Here is a 9665-nt window from a genome sequence, read left to right on the forward strand (position 1 = left end):
AGCGCGTCTCGGGGTCACGGGGCGCGGGCTAGATGCGCAACCTCGGTCGGGGCGCCGAGCCCCTGGGGGGTCCGCCCGATGCCCACCCCGCTGCCCGTGTCGCCAGGTCAGGGAGCCGCCTGCATCCAGGCCTCCGCCTCCACCAACAGGCCGCGGGGCGGGATCCGGTCCCCCGAGGGGTGGCCACGGGCGGGGGCCCCCACCCCCCGCTGTCACTCCACTGGCTCCCCAGGACGCTTTACAACTTCACCTCTTCCGCGTCACTGGCTTGACGGAGCGTCCAAAGCAATTTCAGGACCACACTTCATTGTCACCTTTGTTTGCAAGGCGCATCTGTCAGCCCCGGAGGTCGGGCCCGGCAGCTCCTCACTCTTACCTACGCACGGAGGCGCGTTCGCGGAACCCTGGCTGGGACCTCAAGGCGCACGACCCGGGGCACATGACCCAGGGCACGCTACCGAGACACAAAACCTCCAGATGCACGACCCCGAGGCACACGACCTCCAGACACACAACACAAGGCGCACAACCCCCAGGTGCACGACCTCCAGGCTCAGGACCTCCAGACACACGACCCGAGGCGCACGACCTCTAGGAGCACAACCACGAGACGCACAACCGCCAGACACACACAGTCGTGTACACGCAAACTTGGGGCGCGGCCAGTGCATTGCCAGTCACCGTCCCTTCACACATGGTCACGCGTGCACACGCAGAAGCACACGCTCCAGGCACACAGACCCCGGAGAGCCGGAGTCCGCAGGCCCAGGGCGCTACGGCAGGCCCTGCCCCAACGGGCTGGCAGGACGCCCGGCCCACACCCAGCCCTCCGGGTCTCGCGCAGGGGAGCTCTGAGAGAGGCGAGCAGCAGCTCTCCAGGGCCCTCTGCCCCATGAGCTCCCCAGGCTGAGAAGGCCCTGCTCCCCCACAGCAGGCGCGCACGCGCACCGCACACACACCCAGCAGGACCTCTTCAGCTGCTGAGCGAGGAGCAGCCGGCCATTAGCACTAATTACCACGCTTGTTGGGGAAAGGATTTAATTAACTCTCCACTGAGGCCTCAGAGGGGAGCCAGGGCCAGGGCAGGCTCCCGAGGCTGGGCCCTGTCCCCTCCCTCGGGTAGCTTTCCAGGTGTGGGGGCAGCAGAAGAGTCACAGGTCTGGGCAGCGGATTTGGACCGACACCTACCATGTGCGCTGAGATGTACGCACGCGTTGCACCGACATACTCGGTGCTGTCCCCACAGACGTGCGACCCCACGGCTAGATGATGGCTACGGAGATGCATGGATGGCTGGATGAGGGGCGCACGGGGGAACAGAGAGACGATGGATGGATGGGTAAGGGATGGATAAATAAACAGATACTGGGCGGTAGGTGACAGGGAGAGAGATGGACGGAGTGAGCGGGCAGGAGGATGCCAGGCCGGCGGACCAAATGCAGCTGTGCACAGGCAAGGGCACAGGACGCAGCGCTCCGTGCTCCACGCCGCGCTCCACGGCACATACACGGTAAGCACTCACGCTCACGGAGGTGCATGCTCTCGCTTCCTCCTCCCCATCTCCGGCCAAGAAAGGAGGCTCTCTGGCTTCACGGCTGCACAGGGGTCCCTGGAGCTCAACGGCTTGGACAGGAATGGTGCTGCCATTGCCCCGCCGTGGGAACCTGGGTGCGCTCCTGCACCCCCGCGCGCCTGTTTCCTCCCCTGCCAGGGGGACGAGGGTGCTGTAGCCTAGAGGGCTGGCGTGGGGAACACCAAAGACGAACCGTCCCCGGGATCAAGGAGGGTGGTTGGAAGATGCCTGGTGCACAGGAAACGTCACTACGTCCCAGCTAATAGTGCTGGGGCGGGTTTCTCTCCTACAGGGAACAATCTGGACGTCCCCCAAATATCCAGAACAGGCCCGTGTTCCCAGGGAAGGGAACTTCTTCTCGTCCGTCCCAGCCCCCACCACACACACCGGGGAGACCAGGTCCTGAGCCGAGACCGAGACCGAAGAGTGGGAAGGAGATGCCCGGGGGATCCCAGGGGGTGGGGGGAGCCACGTGTGCAGACATGGGCTGAGCCAGGCCTATAACCCCAGCAATCAGTCAGGGGGAACCGGCCTGCGAGGCCCCCAGCCCCAAACCATGATACATATTTTCAATTTTCTCAAAGATTATATTTTTTTTCCTTCTAGATGTTCATCTTGCGCTTTTTGACCGGGATAAACTAAAAAATAATAGAATCCAGATGGGAAAGAGATAGTCATTCATTCTGCACAGACTGTGGTGCTGGCACCAGCCACCCCCCCCCCCAACCCCTGGGAGGGCCACTGGGGAGCAAGCGGTCAATCCAGTGCAGAATGTGGGATGTGGGATGGGGGGCACATGGCCCCCTGGGCCACTGCACCCCCACTGGCCTCCTCCCAGCCTGGTAGCATGGAAAGAACCAGAGTACGGAGCTGGGACATTAGGGTCTTACCCTGTTATATGATCTGATCTAACCCACTCCCCTCTTGGAGCACGAAGTGCTCTTTCCTCAAGTGCAAAACCAGGATGCTAATTCCTCAGTTGTCTGCGTGGGGAGAGGATGAGAAACTTGAATGAGCTGCCACAGGAGGGCTTCCTGAGATGCGACCCCACCCCACACATGCCCTGGGGGTCCTGGTGCCCCCCACCCACACTCCCAGGGCTCTGGGCCTAACAAACTGGCCTCCTCCTCTCTTCTGCAATTTACCCCATTTGGTCTCCCTGACTCTGGCACATCCCATCCCTAGACCCTCCGGCCCCCTTGGATTGGGTGGGTTTCTGCAGCTCCAGGGCCCTGTCTGGCTTGGAAAGACAGGCGACGTGCTCCCTCCGGTTCTGAAAGGCCACTAGCCAAGGCAAAACCAGACTCTTGTCTATGTTAGTGCCTGCTTCCTCGGGAAGTCCTTCCCACTAACGCAAACCGACTTTGCTTTTTCCTTTTTTAAGAATTTATTTATTTAGGGGATCCCTGGGTGGCCCAGAGGTTTAGTGCCTGCCTTTGGCCCAGGGTGCGATCCTGGAGTCCCGGGGTCGAGTCCCACGTCGGGCTCCCGGCATGGAGCCTGCTTCTCCCTCCTCCTGTGTCTCTGCCTCTCTCTCTCTCTCTCTCTCTCTCTCTCATTCTCTATCATAAATAAATAAAAAATTTTTAAAAAAATTTTAACACCCTCTTTAAAAAAAAAAAAAGTCGGACACGTAACCGACTGGGCCATCCGGGCGCCTGTACTTGCTTACTCTTACTCCAGGCACCATGGGATCAAAACCTGGTCCGCCAAGGTCTATCATTTTCTGCCAAACGAAACTTTTCTCTTCCAACGCTCCTTTCGTGGGCTCGGGGGCCAACTGAGAAAAAAAAAAAGATCGGAATTTGGAGTTCAAGTAGCAGCTCCGCCACTTCCTGGCTGTGCGACCTTGGACAAGTGACCTGACTCCTCTGAGCCCCGATCTCCGGATCTCCGCGGGTCTCCCAATCCTGCCTCGCCTGCCTCCAAGGTCACTGTCTGAGCCACCCCCGCCCCCACCTCGAGGTGGGGAGGCCTTGGGTGAGCTGTGATCATGCCGGCAAACCTGATGGCTGCCTGGCTCCCAGGGACCTGTCCCCACGCTCCGGGCCCCCGGCGCCGGCCTCCCCGCCAGGAAGGAGGCTTTATCTCAGAGCAGGAAGGCGGCGATCTGGAAGGCGAGGAGCTGGCCACGCGGTGTCCGCCCAGACTAACTGGTGGCTACCCCGCGGCAGGGCCCAGCGCCTCACTCCCAGCCGGGGGGAAGCTGTGGCCTCATCATCCGTCATTAACTGGGGCCCTCTGGCGGCTCAATTGTAGAACATGATTTTAATAACCCTGGCAGGAGGGGATCATTTTTCTTTTGTCACTTAACTCGGGTCTGTTGGAAAGAGAGGGAGACACAAAAAGGAGAGAAAGACGAGCTGACAGGGCCGCAGAGACGGGGTGAAAGGGAGAAGCGGGGCCAGAGCGGCGGGGGGGGGGGGCACCTGGATCGGGGAGCTGGGACGGAGGTCAGGGAGACGGAGCGGGGCCGGACAGGCACCCTCTCCGCCCCGGGGTGCCCACTGGCGGTCCCTCGTCCTGCGAGATGCCACCCTGAGCAGGCAGGCCCAGGCTGCTCCCTTAACCTTCCGGGGCACCTGGGTGGCTCAGCAGTTTAGCGCTGCCTCCAGCCCAGGGCGTGACCCTAGAGACCCAGGATAGAGTCCCACGTCAGGCTCCCTGCCTGGAGCCTGCTTCTCCTTCTGCCTGTGTCTCTGCCTCTCTCTCTCTCTCTCTGCCTCTCATGAATAAATAAATAAAATCTTTAAAAAAAAAAAAAAAAAACCTGTCCCCTCCAGTTCAGCTGGGGGTCCTGCATGGAGGGTCAAAGCCCCCCAGGGTGGAGGGGGAAGAGGGAAGGACGGGCCCAGATTCGGGGCCGACAGCCTGAAAGCCCGAGTCCCTCCGGCGCGGCTGCGGTCTAGGGCAGGGGCTGACCCGGCCGTGGGGCAGACAGGCTGCAGGCCCGGCGCTGCCCCAGTCCGCAGAGGCCCCTGGGCGCGGCGTTCTCACCTGCACGACAGGAGCCTGCTCTGCACAGCTGTGCGGGGAACACCTGACCTGATGGGCGTGCTGCACCCACAGCCAGAGAAGTGGGGGGTGGGGGAGGATGAAACCCCCGGGCCGCAGGGAACAGGCCCCTGGGCAGCGGAGAAGCCGCTCAGCTCGCAAGGAGCTGGGACATAAGCTGCAGGCCGTGACCTGGTGCGGCTCTGCCAGGACTGGGGGGCATCCTGTCCCCGGCAGAAGCCACCAGCAGAGGCTGGAGGACAGCCACAACCGGGCCTTGGCAGGATTCGGGTGTCTCAGGGCTGCAGGCCAGCTTCCAGCACCTTCCAAGCCGGGAGGACAGGCACGCCGGGGACACAGCACCACCTGCCGGCCACTGGGGGAACGACGCAGCAGCCTCCGGAGGGGAAACCGTGGTCTCTGCTTTCAGGGGGTCGGGCTGGGGGGGTCCACCCAGGAAGGCACCAGACTGGGCCCCTGGGTCCTTCCCCCCACCTCAGAGCCGCCTCAGATCCCCTGAGCAGGCCCAGGCGCAGGCGGCAGCCAGGTCACAGCTCTCCAAGTTGGGGGTGACAGCAACAGCAGCTCCATCATCTCAACGGCTCATTTCCCTCCAAGCCCAGGGACTGGGGCCCATCACAGAAAAAGGAACATCCTCAATTCAGACGTTGTTGTGGCCTCGGGCAGGGGGCGGGGGTCTCAGAGGAGAGAGGATCCAGTTCTTGTCCCAGAGGAGCCACAGTCTGGTTGGGGTGAAGGGGCTGAAAGCAGAGGCCGTCACGGGTCGGGGCCCCAGGCCTTGCCCTCTGCAGGGACGGACAAAGGTCTGCAGGGGAGAAGGAACCTGGGCTGTGGGGCAGTGTGGGGTGCATCTAGGGGTCCTGGAAGTAAGAGGAACCCCGTCATGACTGTCATTAACTCAGGGAAACTCAGCTCCTCCAAGGGCCAGGCCCACGGACAGGGTTATTCCCATTTCTGTCCAGTGACTGTGTTTACAGTCATCTCCTTTCTGGGCCTCTGTGCTTCCCCATCTGTGAAATGGGACAAAGAAGGGGGACCAGGTCTTTGACCTGAACCCAAGCTTTCAGCCCAACAGTGCCACCTCTGATTTCTGCTTTCTCATGTCCAGGAGGAAGCCATGCTCTTCTGAGACCTGCCGGTAATTCCTCTTTCCCAGGAATGGCAGGCGAGCCCAGTGGTGAGCTCAGAGCCTGGGCGGGCAGACAGCGCGCTGATGTCCAGGCCAGGCCTGGAGCACGTCCTGAGCGGGGAAAGCAAAGTCTCACAGCCCACAGACCAGCCAGCTCTGTCTCTGTGGCCGAAGAGTACAGGACAGGGTGTCCCAGGACCCTGGAGACCTTCCAGGACCAGCCTGAGGGACAGGCCTGTGGCTAGCTGAGGCCTTCGTGCTCACGTGTGGACTTGAGAGGGAGGCCTCACCCGATCAAACGTGGGCCCCCGAGCTCCAGGGACTCCCCACAGCTTTGCACGCGGTGTGGGGCTCCTTGGGCTGTCCCCGCAGCCCCCCGACCGCAGGGCAGCAGGCAGTCTCCACGGTCTCCATGGCCCCACTTGACCTCCCGCAGGCCTGCTCACTTCTTGCCTCTGCCCAGAAGCCTCCTCTGGCCCAGGAGAGGCCCCCACAGGGCATGGCCACCGGCATCACTCCAAAGCAGCCAGGACTGTCTGTACTTCCTCCTCCGATCAGAGGGGAAATGTCCCGCGTCACGTGCCCCTGATCACATCCAAAGCGTGTTCAAAGCCTCTTGATTCTCCGTCCCTGAAATTCCGCAAATCCATGCTGTTCTCTTACCCCCGCGGCCTGGGCACCCCTCACCCCGCGGCCTCTGCTGGCGCCCCCCAATCTCCCTCACACGGCTACCATGGGCAGGACCCTCCAACCCGTGTGTCCCTCCCCAGCCACAAAGGACAGCTACAGGAGCACGTCTGCTGCCTCTGTTCCCCCCCCCCACCTCCCCCACCCAGGACACAGGACAGCGGGCTGATTGTCCCCTCCCCTGGGAGCAGAGCGCTCCAACAAGGCATCCCGCCTGAGCGCTGGGGGTGTTCTCGGGTCCCAGGCATCAGCAGCAGGAGGCCCTGCTCCCAAGCCCCACTACCGGCAGCCGGACCCAGGAGCTCCCAGCCCAGGAGCCCACCCTGCACCCCTTCTCTTCTTGCTGGCTTCGCCTCGGGTTTCTCCTGGTGTCAGCCCCAGATGGGAGCCCTCCGAGCCCCTCCCTTGCTCCCAGGCGACCGGTCCAGCATCGCTCGGGGCTTGTCCTGTGCTGTTGCAGCGAAGGGCACCTGCAACGGCTGGCTCCGTTCCTGAACATTCCCCCGAGGCTGGCGGAGCCTAGTGAAGGGCAGCAACAGGTGGCTCTCGGGGCAGCAGGGACTTAGCCACTAAGGGGACAGCGTAGCAGGTGAGCACACAAACGTCAGCGCTAGGTTCCTGGGCCCCAGCCCTGCTTAGACACTTACTGGCACCATCGAGTGGGTTATCACACCTCTCCTGTTCATCTGTGAAATGGGGGTGCTGCTTGTACCGCCGAGTTGATTCTTAACAAGGACTAACAGAATTAACACATGGAAAATGTTTAGTTAGAAGAGTGACCGGCCCCTAGCAGGTCTAGATGAATATCACATGAATCAAAAATGCTATCGGGGGCAGTTGGCTGCCTTGTGCAACTCTTGATCTCGGGGTCCTGAGTTCGAGCCCCGCATAGAACTTCCTTAAAAAATAAATCAATTTTTTTTAATAAATCAATTTATTGGGCAGTCCAGGTGGCTCAGCGGTTTAGAGCGGCCTTCAGCCCAGGGCGTGATCCCAGAGACCCGGGATCGAGTCCCACGTCGGGCTCCCTGCATGGAGCCTGCTTCTCCCTCTGCCTGTGTCTCTGCCTCTCTCTCTCTCTCTCTCTCTGTGTCTCTCATGAATAAATAAATAAAATCTTTTTTAAAAATCGATTTATTAAATAAGATTAAAACGCTGCCAATCAGCTCCATTTGTGTTCACATTGGAGTCCCCTCCACATAGGTGCCCAGGCTCCACACACTGCAGCCTCCCTGGCAGCCCTGGCTCCGGGTGGTACATGGCAGCTCCTGGGCCCTTATTTGGATGGAAGGTGGAGCTTGCCTTGCACACTTTCTTCACCCCACCCTCCAAGCTGTTTCCTAAGATGTGGGTCTCCCATCTGGGACCATGAGGACGAGAGGTACACCCTGGGGACAGGGAGCAGTAAGCGCCAAGGAGCCAGGGTCCATGAACATTCCAGAGCCCCTCCACATGATGGAGAGAAAAAGCCTCTGTCGTCTAAGCCCTCAAACAAATACACCTTCCCCATGGCCATATGAATGGAAACGCTGGCCTGGGACATAGAGAAGCATTTCCCACAGTCAAAAACCTGCAAAAATGTCCCCCTCAAGCCAATTCCAGAGGGAACCCATTGCTGACGGATACCTCGCTCACACCGCCGAGGCCACCGTGGGTGCTCTCTGACCCCCACCCAGCACGACAGTCTGGGGGCATTGTGGGCAGCTGATCAATCCCAGCCACTAGGTTTTGACTCAAAGACCAGAAATGTCAGGGGACGCCCGGGTGGCTCAGCAGTTGGGCACCTGCCTTCGGCCCAGGGCATGATCCTGGAGTTCCAGGATCGAGTCCCACGTTGGGCTCCTTGCATGGAGCCTGCTTCTTCTTCTGCCTGTGTCTCTGTCTCTGTCTCTCTCTGTCTCTCACGAGTAAATAAGTAAAATCTTGAAAAAAAAAAAAAAAAGACCAGGAATGTCAGTACATTCACTTCTGAGGCCCAGTGTCTGGAGGGACCGATGGCCAGGTAAAGCCCGCCCGTGGCTCCTTGCAGGACAGGTCAGGATTCACGCTTGTACTTGACACCCCCCGAAAGACAGGCTGGCCAAGTGCCCGAGGTCACAGAGCAGCTCTCGGGGGCAACCAGGACTTGCCACTCTGTTTCCACAGGCCTTGGCAGTTTCTACCTGGTGGGTGCATCTGCCCAGTCCCAACCTCAATACCGGGGGCCCTTGGGAAGGCCTTTCCCACCAGAACTCAGTCTGCTGCTTGTCTTTTAACTTCACTTATGGTGTCATTTGTCTTACAGATTTTTATTTTTATGAGGTCAAGCTCGACAGTGTTTTCCTCCATAGCTTCCGAGTTGTGTGCCTTTCCTTAGAAAAGCCTTCTCTGTCCCAAGGAGGTAGGCGCCCCACAGAGGGCCCTAGCAGCTGCAAGGTGGTGAGGCCACCTCGGGCAACCTCACAGACACTGGACACCACGGGGGACAGGGAGTGAGAGCCAGGGCCAGAGGACGTGGCCGACACCACGTGGCCACTCAAGTGGGTCGGATCTTTCCCCGAACACAGTGCAAAACCCCCCTGGAGGCTCCCAGAAATAACTGGATGAGACCTGCAGGCTTCCGGAAATCCTGGTGAACAGATGGGGCTAAAGCCAGCCAAGGACAGATCGTGACTGGTAATGTGACTCCGCTGGTACCCTTCCCAGGCTGCTGAGGCCTTGGGGGGAACTCTAAACAAAGTGCATGTGCCCAGCCACCACCATCGAGGTTCTCTTAAAACCGAATTCTTGGGACACCTAGGTGTCTCAGCAGTTGAGCATCTGCCTTTGGGTCAGGTCTTGATCCTGGGGTCCCGGGATCGAGTCCCACATCGGGCTCCCTGCATGGAGCCTGCTTCTCCCCCTACCTCTTTCTCTGTGTCTCTCATGAATAAATAAAATCTTTTAAAAACAAAACAAAACAAAACAGATGCTTCTTTCCTGCTTCTTGTCTTGTCCAGCCACTGAGGCTCAAGTGTTGAGCTCAATAACTTCAAAACAGGTCTATTGTGCAGCAGACCCCATGCTAAGTAGGTTACAGGATCGATATTCGTTGATCCTCAACGGTGACCTTTCAAGGAGATACAGTCACGATCCCAGTTCACAAATAAGGACACTCAGGAAAGTCATCAAATGTGCACGAGAGCCCGGGATGTGTGGCGGGCAGAGCTAGGATCTGCATAGGGGCAGCCTGGCCGCGCCAGCATCCCACCCATTCCTCCCCTGCTACCCCCAGCACCATCC

The sequence above is a fragment of the Canis lupus genome, chromosome 13, assembly GCF_048164855.1.
Source record: "Canis lupus baileyi chromosome 13, mCanLup2.hap1, whole genome shotgun sequence".
Classification (NCBI taxonomy): Eukaryota; Metazoa; Chordata; class Mammalia; order Carnivora; family Canidae; genus Canis; species Canis lupus.